Source organism: Callithrix jacchus, chromosome 12 (assembly GCF_049354715.1).
Source record: "Callithrix jacchus isolate 240 chromosome 12, calJac240_pri, whole genome shotgun sequence".
In the NCBI taxonomy this organism is placed as follows: Eukaryota; Metazoa; Chordata; class Mammalia; order Primates; family Cebidae; genus Callithrix; species Callithrix jacchus.
Window position 1 is genome coordinate 27,268,346 of NC_133513.1, and position 21,234 is coordinate 27,289,579.

A 21,234-nucleotide genomic window follows, 5' to 3' on the forward strand; every position below is an offset into this window, starting at 1 on the left:
ATGTATAAAGTGCTTTACAAAATAAACAGCTCTGTATGAGACATATAATGTACTTTACAAACTATCAAGTGCTGTACAAATATTATTCTTGTCAATGTATAAAGTACAAACTATAAAGTGCTGTACAAATATTGTTCCTGCCAATGTATGAAGTGCTTTACAAACTATAGAGTGCTGTACAAATATCATTCTTGTCAACTTATAAAGTGCCTTACTGGCTATAAAACAATATACAATATTGTTCTTATCAACATGCTTTGGGAGAAGCTGGCTCCACAGTCACAGGCGGCAGTTCTAAGGAGCAACAGGGACACATAGGAACTTGGTTGATGCCAAGGGGGTCGAGTCTATGTACTTTCAAAGACATTCTGTTCTGCTCCTAAGGATCACTTAGGGCTACCAGAACATTCCCAAACAATAACCATCCTGATGCAGATGGTGTGAGAAGGGACATCACAGAGCATTTCATGTAGGGTCCTGCAGGCTGAGACCTTTGGGGTCCAGGCAAGAGGAGGAAATGAATGAAGGAGGCCAGATGTTTGCAAGAAAATAGAAAGTTGGAGAAATGTAGGAATTTGAGATTTTCTTTCATATTCTTTGTCTTAAAAAAAAAAAACTGAGCATGCTGAGGAATGTACACTACAGGCAGAATCCAGCCCAGGGGATTTCAGTTAACACTCCGAATTCTGCTCCTATAGCAGATGCCTGTGCTCTGTTCTCAGCCCCTCAGGCCTACTTGGGGGCCACGGCAGATGGTTCCCATACAGGGGAATGGTTTCCTATGTCTCTCTGCCTGAGGACTGTCTCTGTGATATGGTTTGGATGTGTATCCCTTCCAAATCTCATGTTGAAATGTGACCTCCAGTGTTGGAGGTGGGGCCTGGTGGGATTCCTCATGAACAGCCTGGTGTCCTTCCCATCCATAGTAATGACTGAAGCGTCGCTCTGTTAATTCACAAGAGAGCTGGTTGTTTAAAAGAGCCTGGCATCTCCTCCTCTCTCTCTCGTTCCCTCTCTTAATATGTAACACGCTTACTCTCCCTTTGCCTTTCAGCGTGACTAAAAGCTTCCTGAGGCCTCACCAGAAGCAGAGCAGATGCTGGTGGCATGCTTGTACAGCCTGCATAACAGTGAGCCAAATAAACCTCTTTTCCTTATAAATTACCCAGCCTTGAGTATTTCTTGATAAAACCTTGGGTAGGGGTCCAAATTGGTTCCCGCCGGAGGTCATGGCGCTCGCGAAGGCGAGGTCATCAGTTCAAGGCTAACCTGAGCAACCTCATAAGCTCAAACTGATTGGCAAAAAAAAAAAAAACCTTGGGTAATTGTTTTGCAAGCAATGCCAAACAGACCAACACACTCTGGCAGATCAAAATGCTCCTGTCATCCTTGGAGTAGACTGGATGTGCCTGAGTGTTAATGTCCCTGGCGTGAACTTCAGCCACGAGGATCGAGGCTTAGTGGAAAAGCACTCCAGCTCCCTCAGCCTGAAAAGGGGCAGTTCTTTCAGAGGCTCCACTGCAGTAGTGGGCTCACAAATGCATCCTTGACTGGCTTCCTCTCCTTTCCTGTCTCACTTCCCTCCTTCCCAAGGTGTTTCCTGAGATCAGTTGCCCCTGGAACAACATGGGGGCTACAGGTGGTGAACCCCTGCAATGTCAAAGATTCACATATAACTTTTGACTCCCCAGATCTTAGCTACTAATGCCCTATAGTTGACTGGAAGCCTTAGCAATAACATAAGCAGTTCATCAACACATGTTCTGTGTTATATGTATGTTCTAGGTATTCCATACTTCTTTCTTACAATAAAGCAATCTAAAGAAAAGAAAAGGTATTAAGAAAATTGTAAGAGTCCAGGTACAGTGTCTCATGCTTATAATCCTGGAGCTTTGGGGGGTCGAGGCAGAAGGATCACTTGAGGCCAGGAGGTTGAGACCAGCCTGGGGAACAGAGTGAGATCCCATCTCTACAATATATTTAAAAATTAGTCAGGCGTGGTGGCACATGCCTATAGTCCCAGCTACAGGAGATGCTGAGGCAGGAAGATTGCTTGAGCCCAGAGTTCAAGGCAGCAGTGAGTTATGACCTGCCACCAAACTCCAGCCTGGGCAACAGAGTAAGACCCTGTCTCCAAAGAAAAAAATAAAAACAAAAAAATAAAGAAAAATCCTAAGGAAGAGAAAAATATATTTCCTATTCATTAAGTGGAAGTGGATCACCATAAAAGTCTTCCTCTTTGTGTTCATGTTGAGTAGGCTGATGGCGAGGACAAAGAAGAGAGGCGGTTTTGCTGTCTCAGGAATGACAGTGGTAAAAGAGTAGGGGTGGTAGAAAGGGAAGCAGGAGAGGCAGGCAGGCACACTCAGTGTCATTTTTATTGAAAAAGAATCTCCGAATAAGTGGACCTGTGCAGTTCAAATCTGTGTTGTTCCAGGGTCAACCATGCTTGCGTATAAATCCTTGATCAGAATTTGCTTCTGGGGTGACCAGAACTAAGGCAGCCCCTATTCACTGTCCTGAAAATAGTTTCTTCAATACCCATGACAGCCAATTAGCCTGTTTCAACATCCATACCTTCAGTGATGAGAAGTCTACTACCTTGTAAGTTGGTTCACTCCATCCCTAGAGAACTTTGATCATGACAAATTAAATTTTAAAACTCTTCATTCTAACAAACGGTAAGCTATCTTTTATCTCTCTGGAGCCATTCATCTGCTCTCAAATGACATTACGTGAAGTCCTTTTACCATTTCAGTCCCTCTTGATGATCGACAGCTGTTTTTCAGGATAATATTCAGAGCCAAATACAAAATGCAGGATGGCTTGCTAGGAGCAGGGTTGCAATGGTAGCCTAGTGCCCTCCTATTCCTGGGTCCATACCTCTGTTTCGTGTAACCTGAGGTTTTGCTCCAGTCCTGGTTCACTCTGAGAATACAGATGATCTTATTTCTTCACACAGACAGCCTGGCCACAATGTGGGTATCTTTGAATGTGGAGCCCATCGAAGGTTGACAGAACCAGCTCTGAATCCCCATGATACTCTCAGTGGAGAGAAAAAAAAGTTAGTGAAGATCTTGGATAAAGACAAGATGTAACACCAGGACATAGGATTTGGCCTTGGGGAAGACCAGTAGGCCAAGGTGAGAGATATTCATCAAATTGTTTCAATTGGATGTCAAGCCCATCTCAAGGAGACTTGAGTAATATATAGGGCAAAGCAGCTTCTGACTGTGAAAAGTCCATGGTTAGATCAAGTTGCAGGTGCTATGGAACCCAGGTGCTACACTTATGTCATGGGGAATACACATGTCCTCATCACACTATCTGATTCCCCATGTAGATTTTATTCTCAGACAAGTTCTCATCTGCTGGTTGCATAGATGGTCTCCAGAAGATGCAGGCTTACATCCCCCCAGTTTAGCAATGCCAGGGTAAGTAAGAAGCTTCTTTCCCAAGTGAAGCAGCAAAATTTTGTTGGTTTCATTCTTATTTCACAAGCCTGGGTCACTTACACAGCTAGGAGCTCCCAACTTGGGGCACTTGCTCTGAGATGCTCCAAGCTAAGAGCTCCCGACTGTAGGTGACCTTACCTGCCCTAGGGAGGTTGGGTTCAATTGAATCTGCCTTCAATATCAGAAACTAAAAACACAGACCCTTATGTTCCCAACCTCTCTTGCAACTGCAGTCTTCCCATGTGATTCCATTCTAGCCAATGAGAGATTACAGGAAATGGGCAAAATATGGGGGCTAAGAGTAGAGGAAAGATGGTTTCCCCAAAGGGGGACTGGAATTCCGTTACCAAAGGGAGGGAGGAAATATCCAAGATGTCTATTCTGGAAAGCCTAGAATTTTTACAAGGCAGACAATCACAAGTGTCCAACGTGTCTGGTTTCCCAAGGTGGATCAGAACAGCAGGGGTCTCAGGAGTGGCTGAGACAATGGGTTATTCATGGTTGTGGAGTCCACTCACCTTGGTAAGTGTTGGCAGGACAGTGACTTCGGTGATGCTGATGGTAAAGCATTATTTTGCATTTACTATGGGAAAGGCATCACGCTTTATATGAACTATCCCAGTTGCCTTCATAATACTCCCACAGTTGTCATTAGCCCCATTTTACATATGAGGACATGTGGCCTTGAAAGGTTAATGAACTTAGGCCCAAGATTGCACAACCAGTGACAGAATCAGGATTTGAAGGCAGGCAGTAACCTAGAGCTGCAGTGCTCAACATTCTCTGTACATTAGAATTACCTGGAGAAACTGTTAACAATAACCGTGGCAGGGCTGGGCATGGTGGCACATGCCTGTAATCCCAGCCCTTTGGGAGGCGGAGGTGGGTAGATCACTTGAGGCCACTTGTGTTCCAGGCCAGCCTGACCAACACAATGAAACCCCATCTCTAGTAAAAATACAAAAATTAGCCAGGCATGGTGACACATGCCTGTAATCCCAGCTACTTGAGAGACTGAGGCAGGAGAATCGCTTGAATCAGGGAGGCAGAGTTTGCAGTGAGCTGAGAATGCGCCACTGCACTCAAGCCTGGGTGACAGAATGAGACCCTATCTCAAAAAAAAAAAAAAAAAAAAAAGCGGAGGGCATAAAATAGTCATGGCAGGTTGCAAGCTGTATTAGAATCTTTGGGAGTGACTCAGGCATCGATAGTTTTTACAGCTCACCCACTCACCACCATCCAGCTACCAACAATGATTTCAATGTGCAGCCACAACCAAGAACTGCTGGTTTGGAAGCTGCACTTGTAATCGCCCTGCAAGGGAAGGTTCTCACTGGGAAACCCTAGGCAGGCTCAAAGGCTGGTGAATCTAGGCCTGAACCAAGAATTGAAGTAATTTATTGCCCTGTGTAACAGACTTCCGGATAGACGTCTGCACCCAGAAGTCTATTACACAGGGCAATACATTTCTGTACTTTTTAAGTCAGTTCAAGTCAATGTTTCTGTTGCCTACTAACCAAAGCATCGTATCTGACATAGATGGCCTCTGACAGGGTGCTGCCTCCATATCCAACCTCACAGCACAATAGAAGTCAGAGAGCCAATCTTGTCATTACATAAAGGCAAAGATGCAGGCCCAGAGACAGAAAGCAACTTGCCCCAGGACACACAGCTAGCAGGGTGCAAAGTCATACTTCACATTCATGTTTTGTTTGACTCTTAAAACCTTCTTTCATTGAACCCCATTCTCAACACCCAGGCATAAGTAAAGTGTCCACCTGAATGACCTTCATTTCTCTCTCTTAAGCCATCTAGTTGCCAATCTAATCTCTTGTCCCAGGGAACACTTCTGACTGCATGCCCCAGCAGTCTTTAGTAGAACTGCTTTTCATCGCTCTGACATCTCAGAGCAGGTCCTCCAAGTTGGGAGTGCCCTGCATGGTGGGGTCCAAGTCACACTGTTCTGAGTGTCCCTAAACCCAGAACCAAGAAGGAATGCTGGAGCTTTGTAACAGACAAGCTGTATTTCATTCTTACACATATCACAGAGAAGAAAACTGAGTTTCCTTTTCTTCTCTGTCTACTTGCATTTTCTCACTGCACAGCTCACTGGCCAGAAGTCAAAACGATTAACAGGCAAGAGCAAGGATGTCAGAGAAAAGATCATTAGATGATCCGTAATTTCATCTTTTTATCCATGGTCACTGTTCCAAAATCCCCAAGAGAGTTCCAAACTTTCTAAATCATCCCGTTATTTGAATAAGCATTTATTGAAAACTTGTGTGCTCCACTAGGCTATCAGAATACAAAGAATTGAGATATAGACCATATCTCGGAAGACCTTGGGAGTTTGTGATTGACACAATGGGTTGTCATTCTAAGGTCTATTTTTTTCCCCTCTTCTAAACCACTGAACCTGCCATCAACCACAGAAACCAAAAACACAAACATTTACCTTCTCAACCTCTCTTGCAGCTGGGATCTGGTTGCATGATTCCATTGTGGCCAATGGGATACAAGGGGAATCCGGTCATGAACATCAGGGAACACTTTTTCTTCCTAATAAAAAGAGAGAAGTACACTAGAAGAGCTTCATTCACTGACCTGCCCTTGCCCCTTCCTGCTTTAGAACAAGTTTGAATGAAGACAAGGAGGCTGGGCCACCATGAGAAGAGACATTAACACCACAGAAATACAGAAAGACCTTGGGTCTTCGATTTTATTGTTGAGCTATTGAACCACTTCTGCAGTGGTTCACTTCTCTTCTGGTCCTAATAGAAAATAAAATCTCCTATTGTTTAGGGCACCTTTCATTGGCTGTTCCATTCTTTATAGACAAAAGCATCCTTTTTCTGAAACAGTCATCTCATATGGACTTAGGTCTCTGTGTCTTGCTGGTTATAAAATTCTTGGCAAGCTAAATACCCTCTCTGAGACTTAATTTCACAAAATATAAAGCACAAAGAATAATGACTGCATAGCTGGTGTTTTGTGACGATTAAATTAGATAGCAAATGTATGTGTACATAAGCCATAACTGGTGTTTTACAGATGACCCACTTTTTTCCTTTTTCTCTCTAAATACAGTGTAGCATAGGAATTAAAAGCTTGGGCTTTGGAATCACCCAAAGGCTTAAATCTGCACTCTGACACTTACCTTGTGACCTTGAGCAAGTCATCTTACTGGAACCTCATCTTCCTTATCTGTAAAATGGACATGCTATTGGTATCTACATTCCCAGACTGTTGTAAAGACTAAAGGAGAAATTGCTTGTAAAGATCTCGACACAGAGACTGCATATAGTAAACACTCAATATATGTCAACTATTGCTTTTGAGGTTGAGTTAATAATCTAAAGAGAAAGTGATAAAGTCACTGAGACACAGAAGATGGTTCTACCATCCGGTCACCCTTCCTCCTTTCAATCAGAACCCTGATTTTGTTTCGGGTACACCTTGGACATGCCAAATCCCAAGTTGAGCTTATCTCAGACTCTGTGGAAGGACCTGTTTGCTCTAAGGTAATCCCACCCCTTGCCAATAACTGCAATGTCAAGGAATGCACGTGTGACCCACCTCTTGCCAACAGGAGAAGAATACGGGCAGCTTTCAGTAAAGTTGTCTGTCTCTCAGGACAGCCCCACTGAAAACAATGCTCTCTATTCCTGGTCTGGATGTTTTCATGGCTAATTGATCACTGAAACAGCTACAGACATCTTGCTACAGCTTGAAGAGGAAGCCAGCCTCAAGGATTACCCAGAGAAAGAAGAAGGAATCTGTGTCTTTGAAGACTCGCTTGAGCCATTAGGCAACAAATGCTAAAACCCACCCTACTTAGAAGTCTATTACATAGGGGGATAAATTTCTGTCCTTTTTTTAAAAGGGTGGACTTTAATGTTTACTTACGGAATGCTGCAAGATATGCAATTCCACATAGAAATAAGAAACCTAGTCAGAGGACAAGCTTCATACAGTATGTACAGTTGGAACTGTTCAAGTATACTTTCAGTGTATGGAGTTCTGCTCTTGTTGCCCAGGCTGGAGTGCAATGGCACCATCTTGGCTCACCACAACCTCTGCCTCCTGGCTTCAAGAGATTCTCCTGCCTCAGCCTCCCAAGTAGCTGGGATTACAGGCTTGCACCACCATGCCTGGCCAATTTCTGTACTTTTAAAGCCAGTTCTAGTTGATATTTCTGTTGCCTATTAATAAAAGGATCTTATCTGATACAGATGGTCTCTATCATGGTTGGTGGTCCCTCAGTATCCAAGCTCTGGGTCCCGTTCAGAATTCTATGAGTCACGGAATCATAGAACAATAGAAGTCAGAGAGCCAATTTTGTTCCCATTACATAAAGGCTAAGGCCTTAGCCACAGAATTGGCTGTAGGGTAATCCTTGAGGCTGGCTTCCTCTTGAAGCTGTCCTGAGATGCAGGCCCAGAGATGGGAAGCAACTTGTCCCAGGACACACAGCTAGCAGGGTACAAAGCCATAATGCACATCCATTTTTGTTTGACTCTAAAAAACTTTATTTCTTTGTATCCCACTGTCAGCATCTGGGGGAAAAAAGCTGATATTATATGGAAGATGAAAAAAGAAATAAAAATCAAGAAGCAAAACTTCTCTGCAGATTCTTCGGGAGATCTGGTAACTCTCAGGAGCCCTAAGGCCTTCGCCCAGCCTCTAGTTCTCCAAGGCTCAGATCTATCTAGTGTTTTCCACACCATGATATATGTGGCATAAACAGCCAGAGCAGGGCCTGATAAACTCTTCTGGGACTGATGGCCCTCAGGACACACTGTAGATCAAAGTGATGAGAGGGCATTGATGAAATGCCACACTGTGGCCAGCCCAAGCTTTTGCTCAGACGCACCCTTCACGGCATTGAGCAATAAGGCAGTGGCTCTCAGACACACAGCATAACTGGCATCAAACACCGGTAGGCACCTCAGCTTCAAGCAGCCCCGGAGATGTCAATGCATCTGAAATGGGCTGCCTTTTCTTCCTCTGATCAGGCCAGAGGCTGAGGACTTATAACATGTACACGTGCTGGGGCTGACCTTGAATCCAGGCCCACAAACCTCCAAGAGAGTAAGCAATCTTATACAGATTGAGCACCCCTTATGCAAAAATCCAAACTTCTTAATGCTCCAAAATCTGAAATATTCTCAGCATCAACATGAGATAGTGACTCCTTTTTTTCTGGTGATTCAATGTACACAAACTTTGTTTCATGCACAAATTAGGGAAAATATACAATATTGTATCTATGTGTATTAGCTGTATAAAAAACATAAATGAATTTTGTGTTTAGACTTGAGTCATCTCTCCAAGATATCTCACATATATGTAAATATTCCAGAATCTGAAAAAAAAAAACCCAAACCTGAAACACTTCTGGTTCTAAGCATTTTGGAAAAGGTATGTGCAACCTATTCAGTTAGCTCAGAAGTAATCCGGGCGTGGTAGCTCATGCCTGTAATCCCAGCACTTTAGGAGGCCAAGGCATGCGGATCACCTGAAATCAGGAGTTCGAGACCAGCCTGGCCGACATGGCAAAACCCTGTCTCTACTAAACATATAAAAATTAGCTGGGCATGGTGGCGAGCACCTGTAATTCTGGCTACTCAGGAGGCTGAGGCAGGAGAATTGCTTGAACCCGGGAGGCAGACGTTGCAGTCAGCCAAGATTGTGCCACTGCACTCCAGCCTGGGCGACAGAGCAAGACTCTGTCTCAAAAAAACAAAAACAAAAATGTGGCTTTGCCATTACTTTCAATGGCATAACCATAATTACTTTTGCACCAACCTAATAGAATAGATTATACCATGGAAGACACTCCTTGTGTTCATCTGTATTCAGATCTCTTCTTTTGAGTACATGGGAGGGTTACATTTTTTCATACCCACACCCTTTGAAGGCGGAGGTCATGCAATTAGTTCTAGCCCATTGGCAGTGAGCACAGTGGGTCACATTTATTCTGGATCAAAGCATTTCATTGCCAGTGAGACATCATCCAGTTTCTCTTCCTCTGCCTTGGCAATCATGGAAACATGTGCAAAGGAAATGCTATAAGATGGAAAACACCTGGAGCTCTAAACTGTGTGGTGACTGGGAAGTGAGCTGTCCCAGAGAGTGGTTTCAATCTGCAGTAAAGAACAGACTTGTTGTGTTAAGTCACAAGATTTCAGTGCTGTTTGTTATTGAAGCATAACCTAGCCTAACTGACAAGTCTAATTCACATCAGTAATAGCTACCATCATTCTATAAGCGCTGTTTCAGAAACCGTGTTAAAAGTTTTATGGACTTTAAGTCATTGACACTCCACACTAACCCTGCAAGACCAGATTTGGGATTTTCTCAGGGACAAATATGTAAGACATAGCAGCTGCAAATTCTCATATGTAGGCTGATCTAACTCCAAGATCTCATATGCTTTATTGTTAAACATTAAAAAAAATAACCTGTCTGGGTGCAGTGGCTCAGTCCTGTAATCCCAGCACTTTGGCAGGCCAAAGCGGGTGGATCACGAGGTCAGGAGTTCAAGACCAGCCTGGCCAACATGGTGAAACCCTGTTTCTACTAAAGATACAAAAAATTAGGCTGGCATGGTGGCGCCAGCCTATAATCCCAGCTACTCAGGAGGCTGAGGCAGGAGAATCACTTGAACCTGGGAGACAGAAGTTGCAGTGAGCCAAGATCACACCACTGCATTCCATTCTGGGTGACAGAGAGAGACCCCGTCTCAAAAATAAATTAAAAAAATCAATAAAGAACAATAATCTACCGGGAGAAAAAATCATATTTCAAAAATAAGCTAGAAAAATCTGTACATAAGATGACCCCAACTATTTTTACATATTCAGAGAGAGAACAGAAGTGGACCATGCTACAGAATATACACAGTTGATATCTTTCATGGTTTTATGGAAGATATTTATTTATTTAGAGACAGAGTTTCGCTCTTGTTACCCAGGCTGGAGTGCAATGGCGCTATCTCGGCTCACCGCAATCTCCGCCTCCTGGGTTCAGGCAATTCTCCTGCCTCAGCCTCCCGAGCAGCTGGGATTACAGGCACGCACCACTGTGCCCAGCTAATTTTTTGTAATTTTAGTAGAGACGGGGTTTCACCATGTTGACCAAGATGGTCTCGATCTGTTGACTTCGTGATCCACCCGCCCCGGTCTCCCAAAGTACTGGGATTACAGGCTTGAGCCACCGTGCCTGGCTGGAAGATTTTTATTTTTATATGGATCTATAATCTTTTAGATCTTCGGCAATGAGTAAACATCATTAAGTCTTCTATAAGAACCACACATTATTCAATCATTAGAAAACTTGCATCTTTAGACATAAGATAGTATTTAAAATAGAATGTGAATTTCTGATATCTGAAACTTCCACCACTCAACTCGGGAAATGATGGAGAAGAAATGTTCATTAAGCCTCTACTATGTGCCTATCATTTTTAATACATTTTTGGCATTTATTCCTCCCACCTATTCTGAGAAGTAAGGATTTATCTTCCCAATGTTCAGGTAAGAAACCCAGGATTCTGAGAAGTTAAGCGACTTGCCTTAGGTCCTACAGCTACGACAAATCAGAGCAAGGCTTTTGGACCCCAAACTCGTGTTCTCTCCACTACCTGGTGCTTGCTTTGATTAACTCCACTGGGCAGTAATTTACAGTTGGCCTTAATCCTATATTTCTTCATACCTACAAATGCATGAATGCCTGAATTTTACCCCAAACTGTAGTCAACACCTCTCCATAAGATTAACCACAAAAAAATGGAAATGGAAATTATCGCTTATGTGCGTTTCTAATCTTATTCCCCAAAGAGTAACTCCCTCAGCTGGTGCACATGACAATAATCTTTTGTATATTTCAAATCAGCTATGTATTAGGATTCTCTTAGAGGGACAGGGGAGTTTATTAAGTATTAACTCACATGATCGCAAGGTCCTACAATAGGCCATCTGCAAGGTGAGGAGCAAGGAGAGCCAGTCCAAATCCTAAAACTGAAAAACCTGGAGTCTGATGTTCAAGGCCAGGGGGCATCCAGCATGGGAGAAAGGCGCAGGCTGGGAGGCTAGACCCAGGGGGCATCCAGCATGGGAGAAAGACGTAGGCTGGGAGGCTAGGCCTGTGTCTTCTTTATGTTTTTCTGTCAGCTTTATATTCGCTGGTGACTGATTAGATGGTGTCCGCCCAGATTAAGGGTGGATCTGCCTTCCCCACTGACTCAAATGTTAATCTCCTTTGGCGACACCCTCACAGACACACCCAGGACCAATATTGCATCCTTCAATCCAATCACGTTGACACTCAGTGTCAACCATCACAAGTGAGGAGGAAGGATCTGGAAAGTTCTCAACACAAAGAAATGATAAATGTTCGAGGTGGTGAATCTCCTAATTACCCTGATTTGATGATTACACATTGTATGCTGGTATCAAAATATCATGTGCACTCCATTAAATATCACATGCAACCCAGGATACATAATAGCTGTTATGTATCAACACAAAATTTGAAGACCTATGGACAAATTACCTCCTTCATGTCCCAATCTGACCTCTAGCCAGACATGTGAGACCAGTCCAAAATAAAAAGAGGAGCAAAAAGAAAGCTAAATGTTTGTGTCACCCCTGAATAACCAAAGCCACATGCCAGGCACTGCTTTCAAACTTTTTACTATGACAGTTGTCAAATATATATAAAGGAAGAAAATATGTGTAACAAAACCCCGCATATCCATCACCAGCTTCTACAATCATCAACATTTTGCTGTAAACTATTTCATCTCTATCTTATTTTTTGCTGAATTATCTTAAAGTAAATCCCAGAGATCTAGCCATTGCAACTAATATTTTAGTAACATCTTATAAAAAATGATATTTTTATAACTATGATGCTATTTTCACACCTCACGAAATTATAATTTCATCTAATAACAGTTCATATTCAAATTACCCAGTTGTCTAAAAACATATAGATTCAGAGTTTGTTTTCCCAAATAAGAATTCATTCATGATTAATTCGCTGTGTTTGGTTGTTTGGTCTCTCAAGCTTACTGTAAAGGGAGAAAGATATAACTTGTCATTTAAATTCAAATGCTTTCAAGAGTGAAAGAGAGTACTATTAATAATATATCAGGGCCGGGCACAGTAGCTCACACCTGTAATCCCAGCACTTTGGGAGGCTGAGTCAGGTGGATCATTTGAGGTCAGGAGTTCGAGACCAGCTGGCCAACATAGAGAAATGCTATCTCTACTAAAAACACAAAGATTAGCTGGGCGTGGTGATGGATGCCTGTAATCCCAACTACCCAGGTGGCTAAGGCAAGAAAACCACTTGAGCCTGGGAGGAGAAGTTTGCAGTGAGCCGAGATAACACCACTGCACTCCAGCCTGGGTGACAGAGTGAGACTCTGTTTCAAAATAAATTGAACAAATGTGTTAAAATAATAATATATATTAGGACAAAAAACATAAACCAAGATTGCCCAGGGAAAACAATATGGTGACCCTACCTTTAAACTCTCTCCCACCATTTTTTTTTTTGAGATGGAGTCTCACCCTGTCACCCAGTTTGCAGTGCAGTGACATGATCTCGGTTCACTGCAACCTCCGCCTCCTGGGTTCCAGCAATTCTCCTGTGTCAGCCTACTGAGTAGCTGGGATTATAGGTACCTGCCACCACATTTGGCTATTTTTTGTATTTTCAGTAGAGACGGAGTTTCACCATGTTGGCCAGGCTGGTTTGAATTCCTGACCTCAGGTGATCCACCCGCCTTGGCCTCCCAAAGTGCTGGGATTACAGGGTGGGCCACCGAGCCCTGCCTCTCCCATCTTCTGTATATTTTAATAAAGCACTGCTCCAGCTCTCCTGCAGAAAGACATTATTTCTGTTTTGGTTCATTACTTCTTTGTGAAGTTGTTTCACATGTTCCTCTCACCCGCATTCTTCTTGTAGATAAGAAATCTGCAATTTGAAGGTTTGAGTAGATTCAATATGTGCATGATTTTTAAATGTACCTACTGTTTGAGCTTCCCATTGCTGCTAAAACAAATTACCACAAACTTAGTGGCTGCGAACACAAATTCTTACTCTGACAGTTCTGGATGCCAGAAGTCTGAAAGGGGTGTCACGGGGCTAAAATAAAGACGCCATCAGGGCTTCGTTCCTTTCTCGAGGCTCTGACGGACTCTGTTGTCTTGTGTTTTCTGGCTTCTAGAGTCTATTACATCACTTCGTTCATAAACCTCTTCCTTCATCTTTAGAAGCAGCAATGGCAGATTGAGGGTCTTGATGTCATCTCACTTGTTCTCGTTCTCTGTCTCCTCTGCCCCATTTAAAAGCCCTTGTGATGACACTGCCAGGATAATTTAGAACCATCTCCTTATTTTACTTTATTTTTGTTTTTTTGAGACAGAGTCTTGCTCTTATTGTCCAGGCTAGAGTGCAATGGCACAATCTCGGCTCACCACAACCTCCACCTCCTGGATTCAAGTGATTCTCCTGCCTCAGCCTACCGAGTAGCTGGGATTACAGGTGCGCACCACCAGGCCTGGCTAATTTTTGTATTTTTGGTAGAGACGGGGTTTCACCACGTTGGCCAGGCTGTTCTGGAATTCCTGACCTCAGGCCATCCACCCAGCTCAGCCTCCCAAAGTGCTGGGATTACAGGCATGAGCCACTGCGCCCAGCCTCATCTCCTTATTTTGGACATCTGCTTAGCAATCAAAGTTCCATCTGCAATCCGAATGCCCCCTTCCATGCAAGCTAACATACCCACAGTTTCTGGGATTCGGACATGGCCATCATTCTGCCTACGTGTACTTGTGGCTGACTTGCATCCTAAAATCAGTTGAACTTTCCTTCTCTTTGGTAGAAGTGAGAAGTGGGTAATAATTATACTGGCCACAAGAAAAAGCCATGGACTCTCAGCCTCCTCAGACCCTCTTCCCACTTTCTCCTTCTGTGGCCATGTTCTGCGTGACCTCCAGCCTTCCCTTGGGCTCCATGAAAGGGAGACAGCAGAAGGTCAGCACAGTTAAGGGCACACATTTTGCATTCACACTTGCTGGCTGCGTGGCTGGGGGACGGCATTTAACCTCGCTGGCCCTCGAGGTCCTTATGAGTGAAATGAAGAGAATGAACAATTCAGGACAAGTCAGATGATGTGTCACACTGCTTAAAGCAGTGTCTGGCACCCAGAACATGCTCAGTCGCTGGTAACTGTTACTAACAATGATAGCAGTGCTTCTCACCGGCCTGCTGCTCTGGTCTCACCTCACACCTGCTTCCCTTGCTCTCTTTGGAGCCTGATTTTGTTGTTACTGTGAGGTTTGGCTCCCACAACCCCCTATGGCTGCCAGTATGGAATTTGTTGTTTTAGTAGCTGATGGTGCTGGTCTCATCCTTCCCATCTCAGGAAAAGCAGTTCTGACTAAAGCAAGACAGAGTCCCTGTCCCGGTATTCCTAAGTCCTTAATTAGGGCACTTAAAAAGAACAGGTGTTTCTCTCTGTAAGCGTCCAGATCCACAGAGTGGAATTCAGAGTATGAACCCAAACCAAAGCCTCCTGCTGCAGAGAACTGGAGCACACAAGGGACCCAGGGGTCAGAACTGGGACTGTGACCCAGTTGGGGGACAGTGGTGCTGTGAGGAAGGGAGACTTGGGAGCTGTCTTTGCAGTCCAGTGGCCCTCAGTAGGTCAACTTTTCTGGGCCCCGTGATCTGGCTAACTCCTAGCACCTTAACCAACCAGGAAGTATAACAATCCCATTCTTTCAGTTTCACCAAACAGCACAGAGAAGGAAGAATGTAGAACAGGAAGCCACTGTCTCCCGTATTCCAAGACAGAGAAAGGGTCTGGGTTTGAGCAGAGAGATCTGAATGGGATGATAAAATATCAGAGCTGTGTGCAGTGGTTTTTTTTACTTCAAATTGTCCTGAAGACTCAAGACCTTTGAAAGCCCTGCATTAACTTCCATATACTTCAAGAAGTTTAGAAGACAAGAAGGTGTAGATATCAATGCAGTCATAGACACACACATGCATACATATAAACACACACACACACACACACGCACACACACACATCCAATGTAGAACTGGGAGAGCCATCTAGGGTTAGATTAGGAAGCAACTTCTAACAGGTCACATTTTTTTTTTTGACATATACTAAGCACTGTGCTGGTTACTTCACTCACATTGTCTCATGTAAACCCCAGCAGTGTTGCAAATAGGTGCTCATACCCCGTTTCATGGATGGGAAAACTGACATGCAGTGTAGTGCCAGGAGGTTGGCCAAGGACACACAGGTGTTGTGCTGACATTGCAAATTACAGACTCGAGAACGAAATCACTCACCTCCTGCCAAGAAAGTCAATGAGCTTGCCACTATACCAACGGAGCAGCTGAATGTCCTGAGGAAGCTGTTTAATATTTGCATATCCTTAAATCTTGCTCTAAATGGTATCATTTCTTTTAAATAGACTAAGCGACTATGAATAATTAGCAGTTAATAATTATTATGCCTCATTAACTTAATAAAGGATTATGTCTTGATAGAAAATGCAGAACTAATTGGAAAAGAAAGTTAACCCGTGCTTCCTCGGCTTCCAAGGGGAAGAGCTGTCCAGTTGGACGAGAAACCTGGAGCCTGGAAGACTCTGCTACCCTGGGGCCAGTTCCCAAGCTGCTAACCTCAGACCAAGTGGGACGTAGAAAGCCGGCCTGGTGAACTCAAAACTAGAAAGAGCACAGTCACTAACCAAACAGAAATCCCAGAAAACAAAGCACAGCGAGAAGCACGGTTAGCAGCAGCTTACCGGGGTCCCATGCCTATGACCCAGAACACAGTGAGCTCAGGAAGGTGTGTGTGGCTGAAATCTCACTCAGAGAGCTACAATTTACAGAACTACCACTCTGGAAAGATAAATACAGATTAGGCAGCCCTTTTGGCTGGGGAGAAGAAGGACAGGATAAAATGTCACCAGAGCACTAATCCAGGGTCACAAGTTCAGGGAGCACAGATCCACCCCCAGCTCTCCATCCCAGGCCCCTGGTGCCTTTCCCTCAGTGTGATTGCCATGGCCTCCCAAATGCTGTCCCTGACCTCAGTCTTGCTTCCCTGCCATCTAAATGGCAGCCAAGGTGAGTTTTTGAAAAGAAAAAGATCTGACCCTATTGCTTCTGTGTGTGAAGCCCTTTCATTGGTTTCCTACCGCCCTTGGGATGAATCCCGGAGGGAGGGAGCTCCACTGCTTAATACCCCAGTATCTCCTGCCTTCTGCTCCCCGAGGGATGCTCTGGTCCACAGATACCCCTATGTGCTTCCAGATTAATGCACATGCTTCTTCTTCGTCCTGAAAGTACTTTCTGCCTCCACTTCCTTCATCAGGGTGCTTCCTCCATGGCACTGTGTCCCCAGCATGATGTCACCTTGAAGGGTAAGTAAGGTCCTTTGGGCCAATATAACCACTGGGTTTCTTCTTAAGAGCTGATACAGCACCAGCTTAGGTGTCTCTTCTGCAGGACAGTCAGATCTGAAGGCCAGTGGATGGCATGTTCAGGGTCTCAATGCAGACTGTATTTGCCACTGTATGCATAGCACCAAATGCAGAACCTGCCCCCGAATGGAAACCCAGTAAATGTCGGCTGTCAGAAACCCTGAAAGATTTCCACTATCTCATTGGCCAGCTACATTTCAGGATTCACCCTACCAGTTTCTCCCCTGCCTGCTTCTCTGACAAGGAGCAGCCCAACCCCTCTTTATTTTATGCCAGGTCAAGAGTTTTAGCAAAGCCTCCTTGGAGTGCACCACTGAACGTGGCAGAAATGACATGAACCTTTTAAGTGCATAAGCACAGAAGCAGAAGATGGTCTCACAATCACCGACATGGACACTGAAGTGAGACCCATGTCTGAATTTTACCTCTTCTACTTTGCAGCTGGGTAGCTTTGGAGGAGTCATGCACAGTCTGAGCTCCTGCTTTCTCATCAATGAAATGGGTATAATGGTTACACTAACATGCTATGGATTTGCAACACATGCAAAGCACTTAGAGTCAGGTGCATGCTAAACGCCACATATGTGTTAGCTACCACTGTTATCATACTGGCGTTTGGCAGAGGTCATGGCAAAACTGGGCCCAGTGCCCAGTGCGTCTGCAATTACATCTACCAGCACTTTTTAAATGAGCATTTATAAGCAGACATCAGGCACAGGCAGTGTAGGTGCTATCTTGCTTATTGTGCAATGAGGAATCTGATACCAAATATGTATATCAGCAGCTTCTTCCCAGGCTTAGGGATGTAGAAAGCAGCAGAGATGAGAGTCAAATCCACACTGTGTGACCCGCAAAGCCCATGCTCCTAACTACATTTTTTAACTACATTGTCTTAAGCTTCATTTGGGGTTCCCTCTTTGTGTTGATGGCTTGAGAGAGATTTTATTCTCCCCTGATCTCCAAAACACCTGCTCCCTCCCCTTTGTTGGGTAATTCCCAGTTGCCCAAAGACGGTGCCTCTATTGGAAGCTTTCCTGGCTTCCTCAGGCTGAGTCACATGTTCCATTTCTGTACTTACCCCTGACATGGTCACATTTAAGTCAGGATAGTCTAGACTATGCTTCAGTAACAAACAATCCAGAGACGTCAGAGGCTTAAACTATGAGATTTTATCTCTCTCTCCATTACTCATTCACTTGGAGTCACCATCCTTACTCAAGGCCCAGAGAGACACAGTGACCTCAATGCTGAACACTCCCAGACACTGTGGCGAATGGTCACATGGCAAGGGTCACTGTCGCAGGGGATGCAGCAAACACTAGCTCATCAGATGCAATGTGTCCTCCCAGTTCACATTTTATTGTCCAAAGCAAGCCACACGGCCAAACCAGACCCTGAGGGGACAGGGAAGCCTAGCCTTCCTGTATAACCCTTCTATTACAGCATCGATTGTCCTGGCACCTGTCACATTATAACATAATGAATTGTCGACCTCTCTGTCTTCTGCACTGTGAATTTCTCTGGGCTTTGGTCTTTACTTCACAATATTGCCTTGCATTGTATCTGTATCATATAGGTGTCTATCATTTGCACATTGAACGGATGAATAAATAAACACATCCCTGAATAAAGTTCCGACCAGAGCCCTTTTTTTATCCCGTTCCCTCATTTTGCAAACAGACAGCTCACACATATGACCACTCCAGCCACACAGGCCTTCTTCCCTTCCACAAACATGCCAGGCTCATTCTCTCCCACAGGGTCTTTGTACACGCTGTTTCTTTTCATCAGAACACTTTCCCTGACATCTATGTGTACCAGAGATGCCTTCCTTGACTCATTCAAAAGAGTTCTCCAGTCGCAGCCCTCTCTATCCTCATGTCCTGCCTCATTTTCTCCATAGTTACAATCACTACAGTTAAGTCCTCACTTAACACCAGCAATAGGTTCTTGGAAACTGCAACTTTAAGTCAAATGATGTATGGCAGGTCCTCAAATGATGTCATTTCCTTCAATGTCATTTCATTATAATGGTAATGAGAAAAGTTGTTTCTCATATATTGTTTTGCTTAAAGTCACAGTTTCCAAGAACCTAACAATGGTGAGTGAGGATTTCCTGTACATTAAACTATATTGTTGATTTTCTTACTTATTCTGTGTTTGTCTTCCTTTGCCTCTCAGTGTTTACACTGTATCCCTAGAACTGGAAGAGTGTTTGGAATTAGTAGACATTAAACATATACATGTATGTGTTGGATGAAATGAATGAATAAGTGAATGAATAAACATAAAGAAACAATGTAGTCCCCCAGCAGGAAGAGTAAACTATCAAAAACTACTCTCTGCTTACTACAGAAAACTTCATCTAGAGAAAAAGATTAAATGTATGAGTTCAAATTTCCCTGGAATTTTCTAAGATCCTCAAAGCAGTCAGGCACAGTGGCTCATTTCTGAAATCTCAGCACTTTGGGAGGCCAAGGAGGGTGGATCACCTAGGGTCGGGAGTTCAAGAGCAACCTGACCAACATGGAAAAAACCCTGTCTCTACTAAAAATACAAAAATTAGCCAGACGTGGTGGCCCATGCCTATAATCCTAGCTACTCAGGAGGCTGAGACAGGAGAATTGCTTGAACCTGGGAGGTGGAGGTTGCAGTGAGCTGAGCTCATGCCATTGACTCCAGCCTGAGCAACAAGAGCGAGACTCTGTCTCAAAAAAAAAAAGAGATCCTCAATGCATCAAAATCAGCCCCTGATGCCCTTTTAAAATATATTATGACAAGTAAAATGATGGTGAAATAAATGTTTAATCAATGTTTATTATTGCCAGCATATTAGTTTGCAGTCAAAAATTTATGACCCCATAAATTTGCCATCTTTATGAGGGACAGGCTGATGTCACAGTACCAAGGTCTTTTGCACAGCAGGGAGCTCAGTGCATTTTTGCCATCCTTTAGCTTCTCAGGAAGGAGGCAGTGCTGCACGATGAGAGAGGTGTGAGAACACATACTCATTCCCTCAGTGAGCCCTGATTAAAAGCACCCTGCACACTAGACTATGCCAGGCTCCACAGTGAGCATGCCGGGAGTGAGTGAGTGCTGGAATGTATTCACTTGCATACGTACGTTCACTCCACACTTATTTTATCTCTATCGTGTACAAAAGAGTGTGTTTAGTAGTAAATAAAACAGAAACAGGAAAAGAAAACTTGGGTCTGGTTCAGACACTAGAGTCATATACGTTTCCCCATTGGTAAGCAATGGTGGCAGCTGGGACCCTGGGCCAACCTAAGTCCAAGTGCACCACTCTTGCTCATATAGAGGCTGCTCATCACCTTGGCTTTCATCTGCTTGTTCCTCACTTCCACATTTGATCTTTCAGCAGGTCTTGGTGGACTTGCCTCCAAAATACACCCAGAACCCATCCACTTGTCTCCCCTCTACCTCTGCTGCCATCATCTCTCATCTAAATATCTGCAACTGTCTCCTGATGGTCATCTTGGCTTTTACTCTTATCCACCACCAAATAAGGTATAAAATGGTAAATTAGACCTGTCACTCTCTTCATTAACCTCTCCAGAAGTTTCTCTTTGCTCTTAGAAAAGAACACACTTTCTTCCCATAGGCCACAGGCTCTCACCAAGCTCAGCAACCTCATCCTCCTCTCTCTGCAGTCCTGATTAGGTATCCTCTTCCTCCCCATTAGAAAGTCTGCTTTTGTTTTATTCATTAAGAAGTGCATCAGTGAGAATGCTTTAAGCTGCAAATAGCAGGAAATATCATCAAGGAAAGTTGGTTATCTCACATAAAAGGCAGTCTGGTATGGTCATAAAGTCATTCTAGAAGCAACAAGAATCCAAGTTTTTCTGCATTTTAGGTTTCCAGTCTCAAATATTGCTTTCCTTGGGCTGGCTACCTCAGAGCATAAGATAGCTGCCATGGTTCCAGGCATCATACTTTTCCCCATGTGTCTCTGTCTAGACATATTCAAGATGGGGTAATTTAATGGACTCACAGTTCCACATCTGGGGAAGCCTCACAATAATGGTAGAAGGTGAAAGGCACATCTTACATGGTGGCAGGCAAGGAGAGAATGAGAATCATGTGAAAAGGGGAAACCCCTGACAAAACCTTCAGATCTAGTGAGACTTATTCACCACCATGAGACTAGATAGGGGGAAATCGCCCCCACGAGTCAATTATCTCTCACTGGGTCCCTCCCACAACACATGAGAATTATGGAATCTACAATTAAAGAT

The 21,234-nt window shown here is 43.9% G+C and overlaps 1 long non-coding RNA gene across 4 annotated transcripts in view; it reads right to left on the reverse strand.

Moving 5' to 3' along the window:
• LOC118146220 (uncharacterized) overlaps nt 1-7,723 on the reverse strand; it is a 35,882-nt gene extending 28,159 nt beyond the window's left edge. For 2 of the 4 annotated variants that reach the window (XR_013524335.1, XR_008475387.2), the window contains exons 1-3: nt 7,362-7,723; nt 6,613-6,659; nt 5,911-6,014 (exon numbers count right to left, since the gene is read on the reverse strand). This is a non-coding gene — a long non-coding RNA (uncharacterized LOC118146220). Of the gene's footprint in view, nt 1-1,307; nt 3,045-5,910; nt 6,015-6,612; nt 6,660-7,361 lie in introns of those variants that run through there. The other 2 variants (XR_004731786.3, XR_004731785.3) reach the window with 2 other exon arrangements.
• Between the last annotated feature and the right edge of the window lie 13,511 nt (nt 7,724-21,234).